The following is a 20,569-nucleotide window of genomic DNA, read 5'->3' as shown; positions in this document are numbered from 1 at the left end:
GTGTCAGAGACTTCAATTTTCTCTAGTGTCCTTGTTTTATTTTCCTCTCTTTTGTTGTCTTTGACCTTAACAAGAGCCTCCTCTTAAATATAGCCTGTCTTGCAGCTTTCTCAGTTGTAATCCATTGTTATTATACAGGAGTCATGTTGATGGGGGTGGTATGCAATTGGAGAGGAGAAGGATTCCATAATCTTATAATTAAATTTACACTTTAGTGAGTTCTTGGGTATTGATTTACCAAAGAATTTGCTAATCCTTATTTTTCCTCCCTTTATGCAATATAGGAAGACTCAGTTCATCCAATTTCTCTTCTTCTAGGTCAGACAAAGCTCCAGCAAAGACCTGCCTCAAATAACAGAGCACACTAGGTATAATTCAAATAGCTACTATTCTGCTAGGCATATTTCAAAATGGTTTCTTTTTCTTTCCCCTGCCTGAAAGCATGAGGGGATATTTCTGTGATTTTTATCTCAAGAACTTGGTTAGGCTCCAGAGGGTAAAGCTTACAAAAATGTGGGCCTCCTCATTCCTCACTCCCACCTCAGGTCTACCCCACAGGAGTTTTTAATTCTCAAACCAGTTCACACTTAACGTTTTGGCATCACATCAATTACCATTTCAGTGTTCCTACCAGTTGCTGGCTCCAGGTGCTTCTGTTCCCAGAAAACTGTGATTCTCTATACTTTCCTGTCTCTCCAGGGTTTTTTTGTTTTATTTTTGTTTTTTGGTGTGTTTTTTTCAGTTGGGGTAGAGTGGAGGGTGGATTGCCCCATTACATCAATTATCTGGACAATCAGTAAAAGTTGATTTTTGGTAGGTTCAGTATTTTTATTATTGTGAGATTGGATGTGATGACCAGCAATTATTTTATATTAATTTTTATAATATCAACTTACCTTGAAAATTAGTGTTTGTTTTGATCATTACACACATTTTTGTATATTCTTTGCACTGTCAAACAGGAGAAGGGAAAGATGACAATTTAATTGCCCCTTTTCTCCTAAATACTTTTTCCTTAATATGAAAACTTGGAATCATTCATTTTTTAATGCTGACGACAGCATTGTAAAAAGGTGATGACAGGCAGCTCTATCTTTTATTGGAAATATGAGCAACAGATGACATTTTCTCTTTTCTACTTTTCATCATTCAGCATAAAACAATAGCAAATGATTCTTAACAGTTGTCATGCTCATTTCTGTGAGGGCTATTTTTAAAGGAATCAAAGCTCACTGTAACTTGCTTAAAATATATTTTAATGTGGGTTTGGCGTTCTGGTTAGTCTGGTATTTTCATTTAGACAAAATTACTAGAATGTCCTTATATTAATCTTTAGTATAGAATCTTAATCATGAAGTTAAAAACTGAATTACTAGGTTTAATACCTACAGATTTAAACATATGGCTTTTAAGATCCCTTGGACTCTGATGTGAATTTACAGTTTTAGATCCTTTCACTTGCAAGGTCTCTTACTCTTCCTTAGAAAGAGCCTACAAAATTTGCTCACCCTGTCACATGTTTTTGTAAAATTTGCAAACATTTTAACCATAATTCTGTAGACTACTACTCTTTGATTTCCTCTCAATAACTCTTCTCTTGTTTCATATAAATAGCATTGGAGTAACAGCAGATGTTTCATAGATTTGACTAAAATCATTGAGATGGGAATAACTTTAGGTTGACTTTAGAGGGATTTATGTGACTTTCACTTACTCTGGCACCTAAAAAATGTTATTGTCAATCATCCCATTTTGCCAACGGCTTTCAGGAATATTCCTATCCCAACAAAATGGTGCTGGCCAGAGTTTATTTTTGTGCATAGCACTCAGGTCTGGAAACCTGAAGTGGAAGCAAAATAAAATGTAGAAGTTACAGAGATTGAAATGAGTTTGTAGAAGATTTTTAAATCATGAGACATAAATTTGAAGGAGGGTGTTAAATTGCCATTGAAATTAGAAAAATAAATTTCTTTTTTGTGGGGAATATTTTCAGAGTATTAGTTATTTCAGAGTATTAGTTATTTATTGGTACATAATGAAATACCAAAATTTAACTGCATAATATAATAAGCATTTATTTTCTCATGCAGACTCTGAGGGTTTGAAACTTAGGAGCAGCTTAGTTATGTAGTTCTGGCTCTGATCTCTCATGAGTTTTCAGTCAATGCCTGACTGAGGCTAGAGGATCTATTTCCAGAATAAATCACTTACATGGCTTTTGGCAGGAAGCCTCAGTTTCTCCTTTCCTAGGCCTCTCCACAGGGCTGCCCAAGTGTCCTCATGGCACAGCATCTGATTTACCAAAAAGCAAGTGCTGAGGAACAGCTAGGAGGAAGTCACAGTGCCTTTTATGACCCAGTCTCCAAAGTCTCACACTGTAACTTTCACTTTATTCTAATCATAAGAATGAGTCACAAGTCTGGCCCACACGAAGGGAGGGGAATTAGGCTCCACCTAGTTCCCCAAATCAGCGAAATAACAGTGAATTTTCAGACATTTTAAAACTACCACACTAGAATTAAAATCATCTTTTTTGAGATATATCATACACAATAGCTTTTATTAGAATTCCCCTTTGTAGGACATAAACTTATAGGTACTACAAAGAGTTTACACGCAACTACAATATTTCACGTAAGAAAGAAAATCAATAGCTATTTTCTAGATTTAATAACAAAACTAAAAGCTTTTACATGACTCTATCAATAATATTTTATAAACCTGAAAGAAACTTTTTCCAAACTATCAATAAAAAAAGAAATAAAATTGCTTAGTATGCCAGATGGAAGGTAACTTTCTACTATTTTTATAGAAATGATATATTTTATTTTGCATATGTAAAAGAAATTCAAGAGCAGGCAACAAAAAATATAGGCAAAAATGATTAGAGAGTTGTGTCAGATAGATAATACAAAACTTATGTTTATTTTTCCCTCGGTTTTGTAATGCCACGTTATTTGACAGAGTTTTATAATTTATAGTCTATTATCATTAATATTTCCTTTCTAAACAATATGCACTTTATGTCTAATTTATAGTAATTTGCTTTAAAAAAGTGTCTCAAGTTACATGAACATGGAAGCCCCGAAATCTTGATTGGCCCCTGCTTGGGCATTTAATTAATGAATTTGGTATGTAAAGATTTGAACTTTGAAAGGGATCAAATTAAGAGGAATTCAAAAGCACTTTGGTTTATCAAGCATTGTTAAAATTAAGTAAACGAATGCATGAACTAATAGTAAGATACTCTGCTTTACATTAGCTTTAGAGAATGATTTAAGAAAATGAGTTCGAGTTTGGGAAACCTAAAGTTTTGTGTGGCTTTTTCATGGCTGAATGTCATGATCTTGATGAGTTTCACAGGGACATTTAACAGACTAAATAGTTAGTAGTTATTTTACGAACCTGGAAATACAAATTTGTATAGATAGTTTTAAAAAATCTGTTTTAGGAATATGAGTTTTCAGGGAAGTATCTGATGGGAAGGCTTTCTGAATAGCTATAACTAGGCATTGAGAGGTGTAAGAATTTTTTTTTAGGAGGTATCAGTTACATCTGATGCCCAAATCTATTTTTTTCAGGAGGTAGCTGCGATTGAACCTGGGACCTTGTACATGTGAGGCAGGCACTCAACCACTGAGCTACACTCACTCCACAGAATTTTAAAAAAGAAAAAATCGCAAGGATTTTCCTAAGGAAATGTGACTCTTCACAATCAGACTTGGGTTTATAGTATTGATTTTGAAAGGTATAGATCCTATATTTGCCTGGGGTATGTTCTGGGCAGTTTGCCATTTTTATGGTGCTTAAATTTGAACTTTAAAATATAATTGCATATATATTGTAGTGCTTAACATGGAACAGGTCACAGCTAGCCGAAAGATTTAGCGAGCAGGAGAATATACTTGCCCACATTCACTCTACCTAAAAATCAAATTCCCTCAACTCCTAACAATGTATCATCTCTAATAATGCATCCAACCTTTCCCAATGCATATGTTGTATTTTTTTTTATGCTTTTACTCACTGGGAATAGAAATAAATATCTCACAAGTTTGCCAAGGAGATTAAAAATGGAAATTCTGGGAAATATTGGCTATATTTTGTGTTATTTATTAGACTCTCAGAACATGGTTGGCACTTTATGTACTTCTTAGTCCATTGTTTCTGTATCAAGAGATATTTTATAGGTAATAAACCTCAAGAATACAAGAGGTAGTGTATCTTTGTCTAATAGTCACCTAAAATCTTATTCCAAAGAAACTTACCAAAAGCTTAATGGTGTTGGACGAGGATGGTAAGTACCTGAAAAAGGTAACAGAACCTTTCTCTTCTGTAAACTAGGAATGCCACTGAGTCCAGAGATGTACCATTAACAGGAAGCACTTTGAGACTTATTTTTTTATTATTATTATTTTTTAGATTTATTTCTCTCTCCTTCCTCACCCTGGTTGTCTGTTCTCTGTGTCTATTTGCTGTGTCTTGGTTTTTTGCCCGCTTCTGTTGTTGTCAGCAGCACAGGAAACTGTGTTTCTTTTTGTTGTGTCATCTTGTTGTGTCAGCTCTCCGTGTGTGCAGTGCCATTCCTGGGCAGGCTGCACTTTCCTTCGCGGAGGTTGGCTCTCCTTACGGGTGCACTCCTTGTGCGTGGGGCTCCCCTACGCGGGGGGACACCCCTGCGTGGCAGGGCACTCCTTGCGCGCATCAGCACTGAGCGTGGGGCAACACCACACAGGTCAAGGAGGCCCGGGGCTTGAACCACGGACCTCCCATGTGGTAGACGGACGCCCTAACCACTGGGCCAAGTCCGCTGCCAAGATTTATTTTTAATTATAAGCAGTTAGTTTCCCTTCTCAGGTTTTGCATTTATTTGGGAAATAAGTAGCAAACAAACTCCTCTGAAAATTAACATAGAGTAAGTGACATTTAAAGGTTGTATTGAATCTCTGACTGAATAAACAAGCTATAAATTTAAAATTGCCAATTCTTACTGAAATCTGATAAAAGGAAATGGTCAAGAAAATAGTTGAGAAAGAGAAGAACAGAAGCCCTTATATAAATAATGATCATAGATGTTTTAAAGATGAAAAAGCCTTTTCAGTTATCTTGTTTGTCTCCTTGACAACTCAGAATCACCTTACTCTGCATCAACTAGAATGTCTTAAATAGCCTATTTTTAATGACCCATGTGATGTAAAACCTTCGCGATTGCTTTTAGGAATCAATTCTACCATACACACTCTTGCTTTTGAAAGTTTATTTAAATATGTTTTATCTCCTCTCAGGTTTCAAGTTTATGTTCAATTTATAATTCATTAAAATGCATTATCTTTTATGTTTAAAATAAAATGTGGTATTTAGGATGCAAGGGGATGCCTTACAATAATAATAATAGCTACCATCACCAAATGCATATATATGCTCTGGCCAAGGAACTATATTAGGTGTATACTGATCTAATCCTAAACAAGAGAGAGAAAGACAGGAAGAAAAAGGGAGAGAAACGCTATTATCAAAAGTTTACAGGTAACGTTAAAGAAGGAAGCTCCTTGAAATAAAAGAATAAAAGGGATTTATCCATATGATAGAGATTAGCAAGGAACAGAGCTGGGATACAAACCCAAGGATGCATGTCTTCATGGGTCTTTCTCTGTCATTTCAGGAAGAAAATTTGTTTTGAAAGTTTCTGTTCTTAAATAAATAAAAATGGGCTAGAAGAAGAATTGTCTCTCCTTGCTAAATTTCATTTATTTATGAACCAGTATTTGGTAAATTTCTATAAATGTTTCTGAATTTGAAATAAAGCGTACACTGCAGTTGTTCAGTGTACTGTTCAAATATGTTCTTCAGGCCATGTTTGTTAATTGCATTATTTATGTCTTATCTTTTCTTGGTAATTTTTGTTTGATTTTCTATCCACCACCAAATGTTTAAAATCTCCCATTATATTTGTCGATTTGTCGATTTCACCCTTTGACTATCAACATTTGCTTTACAGTTGTTAGTCTTTAATTTTATGTCCAGATATTCCAAAATGATACATTTGCCTGGCAAACCTTTAACTTTTTGAAATCAATATATTTGTAGCAAAGGTTTCTGTGAAATAAAATCTACCTTGTCAATATAGTGATTTTAAAGTTATACACTTCGATTCTATTATTTTAGGGTTCATCTAGAAATCACACTGCTGTTCTTAACTTACCAACTTTAAAAAACCTCTATCTTCTCTTCTTAAAATCACTTTAAAACATTTCACCTCAATTACCCCACTTTTTACCACTATTTTGTTGTTTGTCATTTTAATCCAATCTTGATTTTTTAAAAATAATATGTATGATTATTGCTGCTTTACATGGAGCATTTTTATTTACTTTTGTCAAGATTTTTATAATTTTATATATTTTTTTCATTTCATACTTACCATTGAATACTATATTTCTCCTGTGGAATTTCTTTTAGTGAATATCTGTTGAAAATGGCAATAAATTCTTTTTTTTCATGAAAATATATTTTCTCTCTTTCTTGAACCATATTGTCCAGAATATAGAATTCTAAATTGGTTATTTCCTTTCAGCACATTGAAGATATTCAGATTTCTTCATCTTTTTAGGTTACTATTAAGAAAAATGCTCTTGTTCTGTCATTTCTTGAAAGTATTTGTTCTCTCACTGCTTTGAAGATTTTTTTTCTTAACATTCTTCCAGTTTCACTCTTTTTTCCAGTTTCAAAAATATACAGATATTTTGTCTTCCTTTCTTTCCCTCCTTCTGTCCTTACCAATCTCTTTCCTTCTTTTTTTTCTTCTATCTTTTCTTCCTTCTTCTCTTCCTCCTCTTCATACTCTCCCTTTCCTATTTCATCATTCTTGGTATTCTCTGGGATGCTACAATCTGTGCATTTTTTTCCATCACCATTTTTTTTTTAGATAGACCATTATATGCTTCTTTTCTCCCCAGAGCACCAATCCAACATATGCTCCATATTCATTGTAAACTTCCCATTTCTTACACACTTTTCAGTATTTTCTCAACTGTATTCTGTATTGTTTTTTTAATAGATCTTCCAGTTCAATTTTCCCTCTAATATTCTGTCTAATGTGCTCTAAATATGTTCATCGTGTTTATTGGCATTAAACTTTATTTTATTTCCTATTTCTTGATGATTTGTTTGTTTCTTTTTGTATCTCATATGCCACTTTTATAATTACTTGTTCTTTATAGTTATTTTCAAGTTTATTTCTTTAAACATATTAAACACAGTTGCTTTATAACCTGTATTAACTAATTCTAGTATCTGAGATACGAATGAATCTATTTTTGCTGTCTCTTGGATTCTCATTTTTGCTGTTTCATGCTCATGCATGTTGCCTTATTTCTTTCATTAACTTTTTATTTTTTTGATTGCTTTCTGAACATTGTTCTTGAAAAACTATGTATGAGTATTTCAAAAGAATGAGAACTGATGCACATTCCATTAAGATATGTCATGTTATTTCTCCCTGGTGCCTATGGGCACTCCCAGTCAATCAAGTTCAAAGCTGAAAATGACCAAACTTGCCTAAGCTATTCGCGCCTGACAGGTGTGAACGCTCTGCACTGCCGTAAGTTTGAGGAGGAGCTTTGGAGAGAACTACACTTTTAGTACTAGTTCGTTCTTACACTTACCATAAGGTTGTAACTGTTTATGTTCTTTGGCTAATGTGGAGAATATCTAACACAATTAGTCAGTTTGGGTGGCCTTTGAACCATATTATCTGTGACCCTGACATTGAATCTGTGAAACAAAGCTGAAGTGGAAGTATCAGCAAATGCACTCCTGAGAAAAGATGGGCTTTGTGTTTTGAAAATCAATTTCTCTCTCTGGTTCAGAATTTCTTGCAACAATTAGCTTGGCTCTCATTTCCTAGTATTTTCAAGTATAGATGATATAGATTTTGATGTAGATGTAGATAGATATAGATTCTTTCATATTTCTTTCCTTTTCATTCTTTCTATTTATATGCTTTTAAATCACATTGAAAGCTTATATTCTCAAATATTACTTACCTGGCTCAAGTCATTAATTTTTCCTTTTCTTCATTCAGCAGTCTTTTTCCTACGACCTTTTAAATTTAGGTTTTATCTCTTTTCTAGTCTAAAATTATTTATTGTTTATTCTTCCCTTGTGTCTAAGAAAGAAAATTAATAGGCCTGATCCTGTTTCTAACATTGTGAAAATATTCACAAAGATATGTACCACATCTTGTATTGCTAAGCTATATTCTGAAAGTTTTCTGAATACCAATTTCTGGCTCTCAGTTGGTAATTCTGCAGATACTAACAACTTGAGACTGAGGTTTCAGTTAAAATTCCTAATGAAGCAGGCTAGTAAATTAGGGAATCAATAAATGGATCTGGAACCTGGTAGAGAGTCACGTGAACATCAATAACCCCAAGATGGCTGCTGGAAGACCCTCCCCAAGATTCTGCCACTCAGAAGAAGACTTCCTCCGAAAGCCAGGAGAAGCCCCGAATATTCCCCAAGGACTTTATCATTGGGCCTTCCTGGGAGGCTGATGGGAGAAATAAGCAATCAAAATGGTAAACAACTGGAACTCCTTCAATGCCATTAGCAAAGCGGTGGGATAATCAACAGTTCTAAAAGCAGGTGCCAGGCCTGAGTTCTCTCTCTCTTATCACTCTCTCACCTCTAGACATGTTCCTGAGCTCTGCATGTTGCTGTCGCTATTTTTCCTCTGCCATGTGGCCACACAAGTAAAACTTGGGCACTTATAATCTATAATGGGGAATTGTAGTCTATGAATCAGTACTCTTTATTACTTTTCAACCCCGTCCTCTCTACCCGGAACCCCTGATCTGTTATTCTCTCCCATTTCTCTTCCCTCCCTACCTGAATAAATTACTGGCCTAGCTCACCTGACGTGCTCTTGAAATTCATTTCTGCAGCATAGTCAAAGAATCTAAATGATATCTGGTAACACTAGGTTTGTTTCCAGTCCTAGAACTATGGAATTGTATTAATTAGTTTAGGAATAAAGCCATCCCTGTCTTTACCAAAATATTTTTTTCTTATTAAGAAAACGAGGTGGTAAATTAAAGGTATTATTGAAGGGACTGGTTGATTTAAAGCCTAACAGCAGAAGGTTTATGTTACAAACCATCAGACTGAAGAAGTCAACATAGCACTAAGCTTGGTTAATTTTTATGTTTGGGTGTTTCTATGTAAAAAAATTAACATGCACCAGGCTAGGTAAGGTCTAAATACATAGACTTTGCTATTCTACTATTCAAGATAACAAAATAGTTTTAGAACAATCTTGGTATCCAATAAGGATAGGTCACAATTGGGATTATTGAAAACAGATTATGCATTTCAGTATGAAAATAAGGGAAGAATTAAAGGAACAAGATTTGTATCGATGTCATTGAATTATTGAGAATATAGCCTTGTAAAAATCTCAGATAAATTATAGTATAATAATTGTACTCAACATCGAGTACTGTTTCACATGTATAATCATTTACATTTCAGAATAACATTTGAAATATTACTATTTTCCTGATTTTTAAGATATCAGTTGAGACTTAGATATAATAGTGTCCCCAAAAGAAGGTGGCTAGTAGGCAAGGCCAAATGAAATTTAAACATTATGTGAGACCACTATGAACTGAAATTACAAACACCTGGTATTGAAGCCCAGCAAACTATGCACTGGTGTTATTGACTTGAATATGTTAATTAACCTTTCTAATTCTAAATTTTCACATTTGCAAATTAGTGGTAATAATGAATATATAAAGATTTTACCCAGCACCAGCTTTTTATAAGCATATTGCTCTAGAAGCTTTTGCTTTTTCCAAGAACTTATTCTGTTTTAATAAATGCATTCATTGTGCCACAAAGAGTGCACTGTCAAATTAAAATAACAGATGTACATGCTGTTTTGTTTTATTTTAAGTTTAAAGATAAGCCATTTTATTCTCCCCAACATTTCCAACCTATCTGGCAATCCCTCTTAGCAGAGGGAACTTTCTAAATCCCTAGGTTGATTTCATCCTTCAATTATCTAAGGAAGCTGGGGATCATTTGGTGTTTGAGAGAGCAATACTAGTGGACTATATATATCACAACTATGTCTTGAGCACTTGTCTCAAAAAATCACAGTCCTTCAATGTATACAACTTCTCTCTTCAAGTACTCCAGTTGCATAATAAATATTACATTAACTGTATGCTATACATTCTCAGAGAATGACATTTCCTGAGAACACTAAGGTAGGTACTGATAGAGTTTAAAGAGAGACGTATAAAAGCTCAGGATTAGAAAGGGTGGAAGTGGAAACTAGAAATGGAAATCAAATGTGCATAGCTGAAATCCCTGCATTGGAAACCTTATCTATGGCCAGTTACCATGAGCAGAACTGGCCATAGCAGTCACAAAACCAATTGGAATTGGAGTGCAGTGAAGCCTGTGACATGGAAGGAGATGATGCTAATATATCCAAAAATAGTGGGGTTACAGCAGTTGAAGTATAATTTTTCCTATGGTTGAAATAGAATATTATTGACAATTGAGGGGTGGGGCACAGCTGTGCACAGTCAGTAATTGCCTCTGAAATGGAAAGTGAATGTTTCAGCAAGATAAAGTATTTGCATTTAAATAGGAAAAATCAAGTCAGCACTATCTTTGGATTAGGCTTTCTGAACATTGTTACACTCTATTTTTCTTGTTTAAGGTTTGTTTTAGGTTGTTTTTTTTTTTCAACCTGGCTGTAGAGATAAATATCAGAAAAACAAACTGAATGATGTTAAATCCTTTTCCATTCTCATATTTTGAAATAGTAGGGGGTGGAGAATGGAGAAAGATAATTACAAGAAGGAAATAACACTGTAATATCAAACTGATAAAGGAATATTCTGGAATTATTATCATACTCCAAGAAAATAGACTGTTATCATGATTAACATACCACAATATTGGTGTGGTTTTTGTTTCCCTTTTTAAAACCTTATATATATGTTCCTAGAATAAAAATGAAAACAACAGCATAGGACTGTAGAACACAAACAAGGAGCCCTAATGTGAATCATGGACTATAGTTAATAGCAGAACTATAATATTCTTTCATCAATTGTAACAAATGTACTGCACTAATGCAAGGCGTTAATAATGTGAGAGGGATACGGGAACACTGTATTTTATGCATAATTTTTCTGAAAACCTATAATTTCTTTTATAAAAAGTTTTGTGACATTGTTTCTAAGTGCAAAAGCATTCTTTCCATATATGCAAATTCTGAATTCATTTGCACATTTAATAAGGGAGTATTTTTACATTAAGCGACTACAATCCAAGGTGCAAGCAAGTGAAGAAGACTATTAGCATTTATGACTAATATATATTTTGAAAATACAGTTATGAAACATTAAATCAATCAAGCGGAATTCTAGATCAGATGATGATATGATGATATTCAATATATGACATATTAAGTTGATTACAGATTTGAGAATTTACGCATTCAGAATAAATTTAATCATTCTTGTTTAGGTAAAATAATTTCAAGTCTAAGACATTAATACCTACCTGATGTCAATGTAAATTGACAGTGAAATATGTGGTCTTTGTATCTTAATGTTATAATATAGTATACTAAAAATGTGCCAATTCTAAATTATCAGATTATGTCCAAAAGTGTACATGTATTTTGCTCCTGTTTTAAAAGAAAGACATAAAATAATTACTTTGTTAATCCTTTTAAAGATGGCTTCCTCAACACAAATTCCAAATTCCTTAGAAGAATGGAAAAATTTTGCTATTTTTATTTTTTGCATTTTTCAAAGAAAAATATTCCATAACACTGCTGAACAACAAGAAGAGAAATAATGAGAAATTTGTAGAAGTTTCTGAAGAAAATTGGATTCACCTTTAATTCTGATTCTCATCATAAGGTGAATCAGCATGGGCTACTGGCTGTCTCCTCTGGGATTAACCCCATAGAAATTACAAAGTGTAATATAATACATTTGCTTCTGTGGAAAACTATGCACTTTCTAAACTCTAGAAGGTAGATTCTATGAAGACTATTTTAAAACTCTCTAAACTACAGATAACTAAAACCAAGGCAAAATAATTCTCTGCAGAAGTGCAAAATTGTATCTCTGAAATAAAGATGTTCAGTTGACTTCTCTTCCTCCACTGTGGAACATAGTTTTCTGTCCATTTACATATTCATTTAAATTTTCCTAGTTTGCAAATGTGTCTATGGTTCCGATTCTCTTTGAGCCAGTTAAAACAAGCCTGGTTGCCTCACTGATTACTGAGTAGAAGAAAATCTGTAACTGCATGTCTGTTTTATATCAAAATGGCATTTGTGATTTTACCTTTTCCTGGAAATTATTTTAACACCAGAAATAAAATAATAACAACAAATCAACAGCAGAACAGTAACAACAGTCACATAGAGTTTGAGAAAAGGTAAGACTCTTTTCAACTACAGAGAGGTGTGGGATAGTACAGTACAAACAAGTAAGGGGTAATGAGGGTAGCCAAGCCTGCAGCCTGGAGTAGAGGGCTACTATTAGGTTGATGCAAAAGGAACTGCAGTTTTGGCCCCTGAATTTTAAAACATTAAGAGGATAAGCTTTAATGATTGCTCTCAATTGGTCTTTGTCAGCTTCTGATGACCAGCCACTACTCTCCTCATCTTCAAGACTTTTGTCTCTGCAAAACTTCTTGAGCTACCACTGCACTGTATGTTCATTAGCAGTTCCTGGCCAAATGTGTTGTTGACATTGGGAGTTGTCTCCACTGTTTTCCAACCCATTTGGAACTGAAATAAGAAAATTGCTCAAATTTGCTTTTGGTCTAAAATCATTTCCATAGTCTAAAGTAAATATAAAATAAACAGCAAGTAATAAGTCATTAGCAAAAAAGCATAAAGCTAGAAATGCATATTAAAATGATGTATAACATAACCACAATTTTAAAGAATGTATGCCAGTATCAAACAGTAAATTTCAACAATGCAAAAATGCAATTACTTTTGCACCAGCCTAATAGCATACTAGCTGTGCAAAATAAATTGGAAAAAAAATTTTTTTTAGATCTCCTCTTATCCCTCTTTACTATCTTATTATCATTGGACAATCATTGGCTGTGGTATTACTGAAGAAAGAAACATCTGAGATGAGTATAAGGATAAAAATCAAGAAAGCACAGAAATCAGCAAAAGTGAACTATTAGCTTCTAGTATTGAATCTTCTGAACCTCAGTAATTTAAATGCAGCCCCACTTTGGTTTCTGATTGAGGCAGTCCTATCCTCTATAACCTAATATTAAAACAGTTCATTGCTTAGTTGATAAAAGTGCCCAGTTTGTTTTTAAGTGAAAATGAAAATAAAACCTAAAACTGCAAGTTAAACCTAAAACAATTACAAAATCATTATACTGATTCCTTTATATGATTTTAAAAAATGTCAAAAGTTAACATCTGAAATTGCTGAAACTGGCTAGATTTAATCATGGTCATTCTAAACAGGTCTCATCCCTGTTTATGGTTATTCTAAACTTAGTCTTTCCCTTGTGTATACTTACTATTGTGAAGGTAATTCTAAATTGAACTTACCTTTTTTTATGGTTATTTCAGAACTAGGTTCACCCTTATGTCTACTTGCCATTGTGCTGGTAACCCTCCTGTATAATATCCATAAGGAAAGCCTTGTGACTGACCTCTACTCTGTACTATCTTAACTCAGAGACTTGGTCTCTGATAATGCTTGTAACTTTATAACTTTCACTGATTTGATACTCACCTCATCATGTTCGCCTTAATGTTTATTGATGAGGAACCCAATGTCCAGCTCCGCTCCAATTATTCATTAGTACCCCAATGGTATAAAATATTAGAATTTCTGCAGATGGCGGGGAGGCTAATTTGAGATTGTATATCTCTGTTCTCCCACTGGAAGTAAAACCCTCTTTCTCTTCCTAGCCTTGTTTGCTGTTTCTGCCTATTCTGAGCCACTGAACAAATAAACCCAGCGAAGGACCACCCAGACCCTTCTTCACTTTAACACCTCTATCCTTCCACTACTAATTGTAAGGGCTGGTAGGGAACAATATGGAGGACCTGTTCCATGCTCCCTGAGGAACTAAAAGTGAGGCAAAACTTAAAAGTTCTTCAGAGTGCTGATACAGAATGGGATGATAAACTTGAATTACATGTATAGAGCTATCCCTGTAGTGCTAATTCTCTCCCCTCACTCTGATTTAACTAATGGTGATCAGTTCAAGCTATGTCCTTTGGCTCTTCCCCTAGTATGCTTTCAGACCTCATAGTCAATGCCTTCAGGTAGATATGAACTCACAGGCTAAATATGAAACATTGGAGAGTTATAATCTGTCTCAAAAGAAATACAACAAACTAGATTGCAGATATCATGAGAAGCAAAGGTATCTGATGTGAAATATAATGATAATATTAAATTAAGAAAAAACAAACAAAAAAATAATGAAAAAATGCAATGTGAAACATGAATAGCATGTCATAAACAAAAACTATGATAATTGAAAAAAAAAAAAGAAAATCAATGCACAAGTAGTAGAATAAGTACAACTGAAAAATGAATGTGTAGATTGAGGAACTTTCCCAGAAGGAAACAAGAAAGTATAATGAAATGGCAAACATATGTTATAAGGTATAAAAGATGGAAATAGAAGCGCCAAGTTCTAGAACTGAGGAGACCTAAAAGAAGGATAGATAACCTGAAGAAGAGGATATAATTTTTAAAATAATGGAAATAAAGTTCCTAGACTTAAACCAAGATAAATGACTTCAGATTAAAATGATCCCATAAAGCATCAAACAAAAGAGAGAAGGAAAGACCCACACATAGATATTATGTTTATATTTTGGACTACTATAATGAAGAGGAGAATCCTAAACTTTTCCAGGGAAAAAGAAAATTATTTATAAAGAAAAATAATCAAATTTACATCAGTTTTCTGAAAAGCAGCTCCAGTGGATTAATATGAAGAAAAATAACTTTGAATCTAGAATTTTACAATGTTCCATTTTTTTTTTAAATTAGAGGACATAATAAAAATATTTTATGCACACATGACCTTAGAGATATTTTCAGTCTAAGCCTTAAATTACAATATTTTGGAAGACGTACTGAAAGAACACAAAATGAAAGTCCAAGATGCTAAAAGAAATATGTACTGTAAGGGTAATCAAATAGATACAAAAAAATTAATGTTTTTAAGGAATAATATTAAAGAAAATAAAAATAATAAACCAGAAATAAAATTCTATACAACATAAACACAAAGATGGTGAGGGAAATAGTGGACATAAGAATTATTAAAATTTTTGCAAGTCAAATGAAAATATAAAATCTATGAATAATTGAAAAAAACAAAAATGATATGCATAAAGGGGGAAAAAAACCTTTGAAAACATTGAAGTGCGTAAACATATATCAAGTCATTATTAGCCAAAAGAAACAGAGTTGATAGAGAACTGTCAGTATCAGTCAAAAAATTTTTCAGAAAACAGACATCATTACCTACAAAAATAAAACTTTAAAATATCATTAATTACAAAGTATTAGGAGCATTCCTTTTAAAATCAAGAGTGTGACAAAAGTAATACCATAGCCATTCCTAGTCAACATTGTGCCAGAAACCCTAATAACTAAATAGTATCCCAAAATGAAATGAAAGAAATAAGAATTAGTAAGGAAAAAATAGAGCTGTTACAGTTTTAGATGATATCATAATTTCTGAAAAAAACTCATAATGGACTGAAAATAAATTATTATAAATAATAGCATTTAGCAAGTTATTTTGCTATAGAGTGGATAACAAAAGCCAACTGCATTCCTAATTATCACCAATGAAAATTAGTTAAGACATTAATAAATTACAAATAATATACCTTACAAAAGTTGCATAAAATCCTCATGCAATTTCTCTGAAAAATATTTTTTAAAAACTCAAAGAAAGGGAAAGATGTTAAATGTTCATGGAGAAGAAGTCTGAACGTGGGAGAAGTTTCCAGTATTTCCATTTCAGACCTTAGATTCTATTCAGTTTCAAACAAAATCTGAGTGAGGATTTTGTGGATCCTGTAAGATGATTCTAAATTGTATTTAAAAGTAAATGATCAAGAATAGATAAGAGAAGTTCTGGGAAGATGGTGTAGAGTAGGCAGTGCTTAACTGTTAGACAAACAATGGAGAAGGGGCCAAAAGCTGTCTGAAGGACCTGCTTTGGGTGTCAGCAGACCAGGGCAGTGCTACAAACTACCAGGAGGGTGAGTGACAGAGAGACAAAAATCCTGGAACAACAAACTTGAGTTATCAAACTCCCATGGCATTGAGGAAACGTTCCCACCCTGTACCCCCAAGCCAGGATAAAACTCCTGACTCACTTCAACCAAATGAGAGAGGAACCAACATCTTCCTACCTGTAAGCCATTTCAAGGGAAAAGGTAGGGGGAGTCAGAGGCTTCTCTTCAATAAATTCAGTCAACAAAGCCCACACTGAATCTCAAATCTGGCCAAACATAAACATAGGAAGTGGAGATTAAAAGAAATACCTCTGTGGAAAGGTGCACTGACGAGTGCCATCTTCTGTCTGGACTGGAAATTGCTTACAGGTCTCAACCCGAACTCCTGGGAGAAAATCTACACATTATTATTGAGTCCTTGGCTCAATTTTGATAACTTAAGATGAACAATTTTATAAGTGTAGAATAAGTTGAAACAAATATCAAAGAAGTCCTGTGGGAAAAAAAGATAGACAAGAGAGAAATTGGACACCAGAGTAAATGCACCAACATATTCAGATGCCTAGACATCAGAAAAAATCACAAGACATACTAAGAAACAGGAAGAGATGACCCAGTCAAAGGAACAAACTATCCTGAAGAGATACAGCATTTAAGACAATTAATCAATGATAATCACACAAATCTCCTAAATCAATTCAAACACTTGAAAAAGAATATGACTAAAGAGAAAAAGAATATGAAGAAGAAACTGGGTGAGCATAAAGAACAATCTGAAAGACTGCAAAGAAAAAGCAGAACTTCTGGGAATGAAAGACACAATGGAAAAATACATTAGAGGCACATAAGAACATATTTGAATTTCTTGAAGACAGAATTTGTTATATCAGAGACAGAAACTCCAAACTGGGAAAGACAGGAGAACAGAAAGAGAAGAGAATGGAAAATATGTAAAGCATCTCAGGGAATTGAATAACAATGTGAAACACAAATATAAAATATCAGTGTCTCAGGAGGAAAAAAGAAAGGAAAAGGGGCAGAAAGAATATTTGAGGAAATAATGACTGGATGTTTCCCAGCCATTATGAAGTATGTATCAATATGCAAGAAGGACAACACACCCAAACAGAACAAATCCATTGACCTACCCCAAGACAACTACTATTCAGAATGACAAATATCAGAGATAAAGAGACTATTCTGAAAGCAGCTGGAGAAAAGGAGTGCATCACATACAAGGGAATATCAATAAGATTGAGTGCTGAACTCCCAGCAGAAACCACTGAGGCAAGAGAAAGTGGAACCATATATTTAAGGTACTGAAAGAAAAAAAAACTACAGACCAATATTCTGTACCCAGCAAAATTGTCCTTAAAAAAAATGAGGGTGAGTTCAAAGTCTTCACAGACAAGCAAAAATTGATAGAGTATGCTACCAAAAGACCAGAATTGCAAGAGATGCTAAAAGGAGTGCTGCAGTCTGAAAGGAAAAAATTAGAGTGAGAGAGTTGCAGAAGAAGGTAGAAAAGAGAAATAGTAAAGAACAAATTGTAAAGAAAATAGTAGAGATTGGAGCAGAAATAAATGAAATTGAAAAAAAACACAAAAAACAATAGAATCAACAAAATTAATATTTTGTTATTTAAGAGAACAAAATTGACAAACCCTTAGCTACAAAAGAGCTTTCGCTGACAAAGAAAAAAGAGAGAAGATGTAAATAAATAAAATCAGAAAGGAAAGGAAGTACATTTCCCCTGACCCCACAGACTGAGAGATCATAAGAGGATACTGTGAACAACTATATGCCAAAAAATTAGACAATGTAGATAAGATGGACTAATTCTTAGATACACATGTTCCAACTAAACTGACCATAGGGGAAACAAAAGACCTCTACAAAGCAATCACAAGTCAAGAAATTGAAACAATCATTAAAAACCTCCCAAAGGGAAGCGGACTTCGCCCAGTGGTTAGGGCATCCGTCTACCACATGGGAGGTCCGCGCTTCAAACCCCAGGCCTCCTTGACCCGTGTGGAGCTGGCCCATGCCAGTGCTGATGCACACAAGGAGTGCCCTGCCATGCAGGGGTGTCTTCCGCATAGGGGAGCCCCACACGCAAGGAGTACTCCCCATAAGGAGAGCTGCCCAGAGCAAAAGAGAGTTCAGCCTGCCCAAGAATGGCACCACCCACATGGAGAGCTGACACAACAAGATGATGCAACAAAAAGAACCACAGATTCCCTTGCCGCTGACAAGGGACGTGGACAAAGAAGACGCAGCAAATAGACACAGAGAACAGACAACCGGGGCGGGTGGGCGGGGGGGAGGGGCATGGGAGAGAAATAAATAAATAAATAAATCTAAAAAAAAAAAACATTTGCATGAGATATATGATTACATGATATATATTTTAAAACAAAAAACTCCCAAAAAAGAAAATTGCAGGACTGGATGGCTTCACAGGTGAATTCTACTTATCATTCAAAGACCATATAAGACCAATCTTGCTCAAACTCTTCCAAAACAATTGAACAGGAAAGAATGCTACCACACTCATTCTATGAAGCCAATATCACTCTAATACCAAAGTCAGACAAAGATACTACAAAAAAATAAGAAAATTACAGACTAATATCCCTAATGAATATAGACGCAAAATCTTCAACAAAATACTTGCAAACCAAATCCAAAAGCACATTAAAAGAATTATATACCATGATCAAGTAGGTTTTATCCCAGGTGTGCAAGGGAGGTTCAACACAAGAAAACTCAATTAATGCAATAAGCCACATTAGTAAACCAAAGAAGAAAAGCCACATGACCCTCTCAAATTATGCCAAAGACAAAATACAGCACTGTTTCTTGATTTTAAAAACTTTCTGAAAGATAGGAATAGAAGGAAGCTTTCTCAATATGGTAAAGTGTATGTGTGAAAAAACTGTAGCTAATGTTACATGCAGCAGTGAAAATTGGAAAGATTTCCTATGAGATCAGACACAAGAAAAGGATGCCAACTTCCACCACCGTTATTCAATATAGTGCTAGAAGTTCTAATTAGAGCACTCAGGTTAGATAAAGAAATAAAAGTCATCCAAATAGGAAAGGAAGAATTAAAACTTTCACTATTATCTAGATAATCCTATATCTAGAAAATTCTCAAAAACCCTCAACAAAGATACTAGAACTAATAGATGAGTTCAGTAAAGTGGCAAGATACAAGATTAATATTTTAAAATTGATACAACTGCAAGCAGGAGAATCCCATCCATCAGCCATGTAGAGTCTAAGCCCCCTCTTGATTTAAAGGTAGAAGGGGCATCACCATCCCAGGGTCCTCGGGATGGAGGAATAAAATATGCATTAGAATGGACTTATTGGTGTTCTTCTATAGAATTATTGTGACTCTAGCAATGAAAGAAACTGTATTATTGATGTGGAGACTGTGGCCATGGGAGTTGCTGAGAGCAGGGAGAGGGAAAGAAGGGGTGTGATATGGGGGCATTTTTGGGACTTGGAGTTGTCCCGAATGATATATATTTCAGGGACAGATGCAGGACATTATATATCCTATCATAACCCACTGAATGGACTGGAAGAGAGTGTAAACTATAATCCAGTGCTCCAAAATGTATTCAACAAATGCAATGAATGTACCACACATAATGAAAGAAGTTGTTGATGTGGGAGGAGTGGGGGGTTTTGGGAATGGGGTATATGGGAACCTCATATTTTTTAATGTAACATTTTGTGTCATCTATGTATCTTTAAAAAAAGATAGTAAAAGAACAAATAATAATCAAAAGAAAAATAATTGATGAAAAAACACAAGAAAAAGTGTTCAACATTACTAGTCACTAGGGAAATGCAAATCAAAACTACAATGAGATATCATCTCATTCCTAATAGAATGGCCATGAGCATAAGACCTGGGTGTCTCCATAGCCCTCAGGAGCATCACTATCTGGGGTTGTATCTACTTTTGTTGTCTTTGAACAATTGTCTTTTCACGTCTTTTGACCATATTTTAAACCATACGTGTTGTAAGTGTTGGAAAGGATGTGGAGAGAGAGGGATGCTTATTCACTGTTGATGGGAATGTTGAGGACTGTTTGGCAGTTCCTGAGGAAGCTGAATATGAATTTGCCATGTGATCAGGCAACACCATTATTCAATTCTTAACAAGAACCAAGAGCAGTTACAAAAACAGACATCTGTACACTGATGTTCAGAGCAGCATTATTCATGATTGTCAAAAGTTGGAAACAACCCAGG

This window comes from Dasypus novemcinctus, chromosome 17, assembly GCF_030445035.2.
Source record: "Dasypus novemcinctus isolate mDasNov1 chromosome 17, mDasNov1.1.hap2, whole genome shotgun sequence".
Taxonomy (NCBI): Eukaryota; Metazoa; Chordata; class Mammalia; order Cingulata; family Dasypodidae; genus Dasypus; species Dasypus novemcinctus.
The sequence above is the reverse complement of the archived record's forward strand: the minus strand, read 5'-3'. Positions refer to the sequence as shown.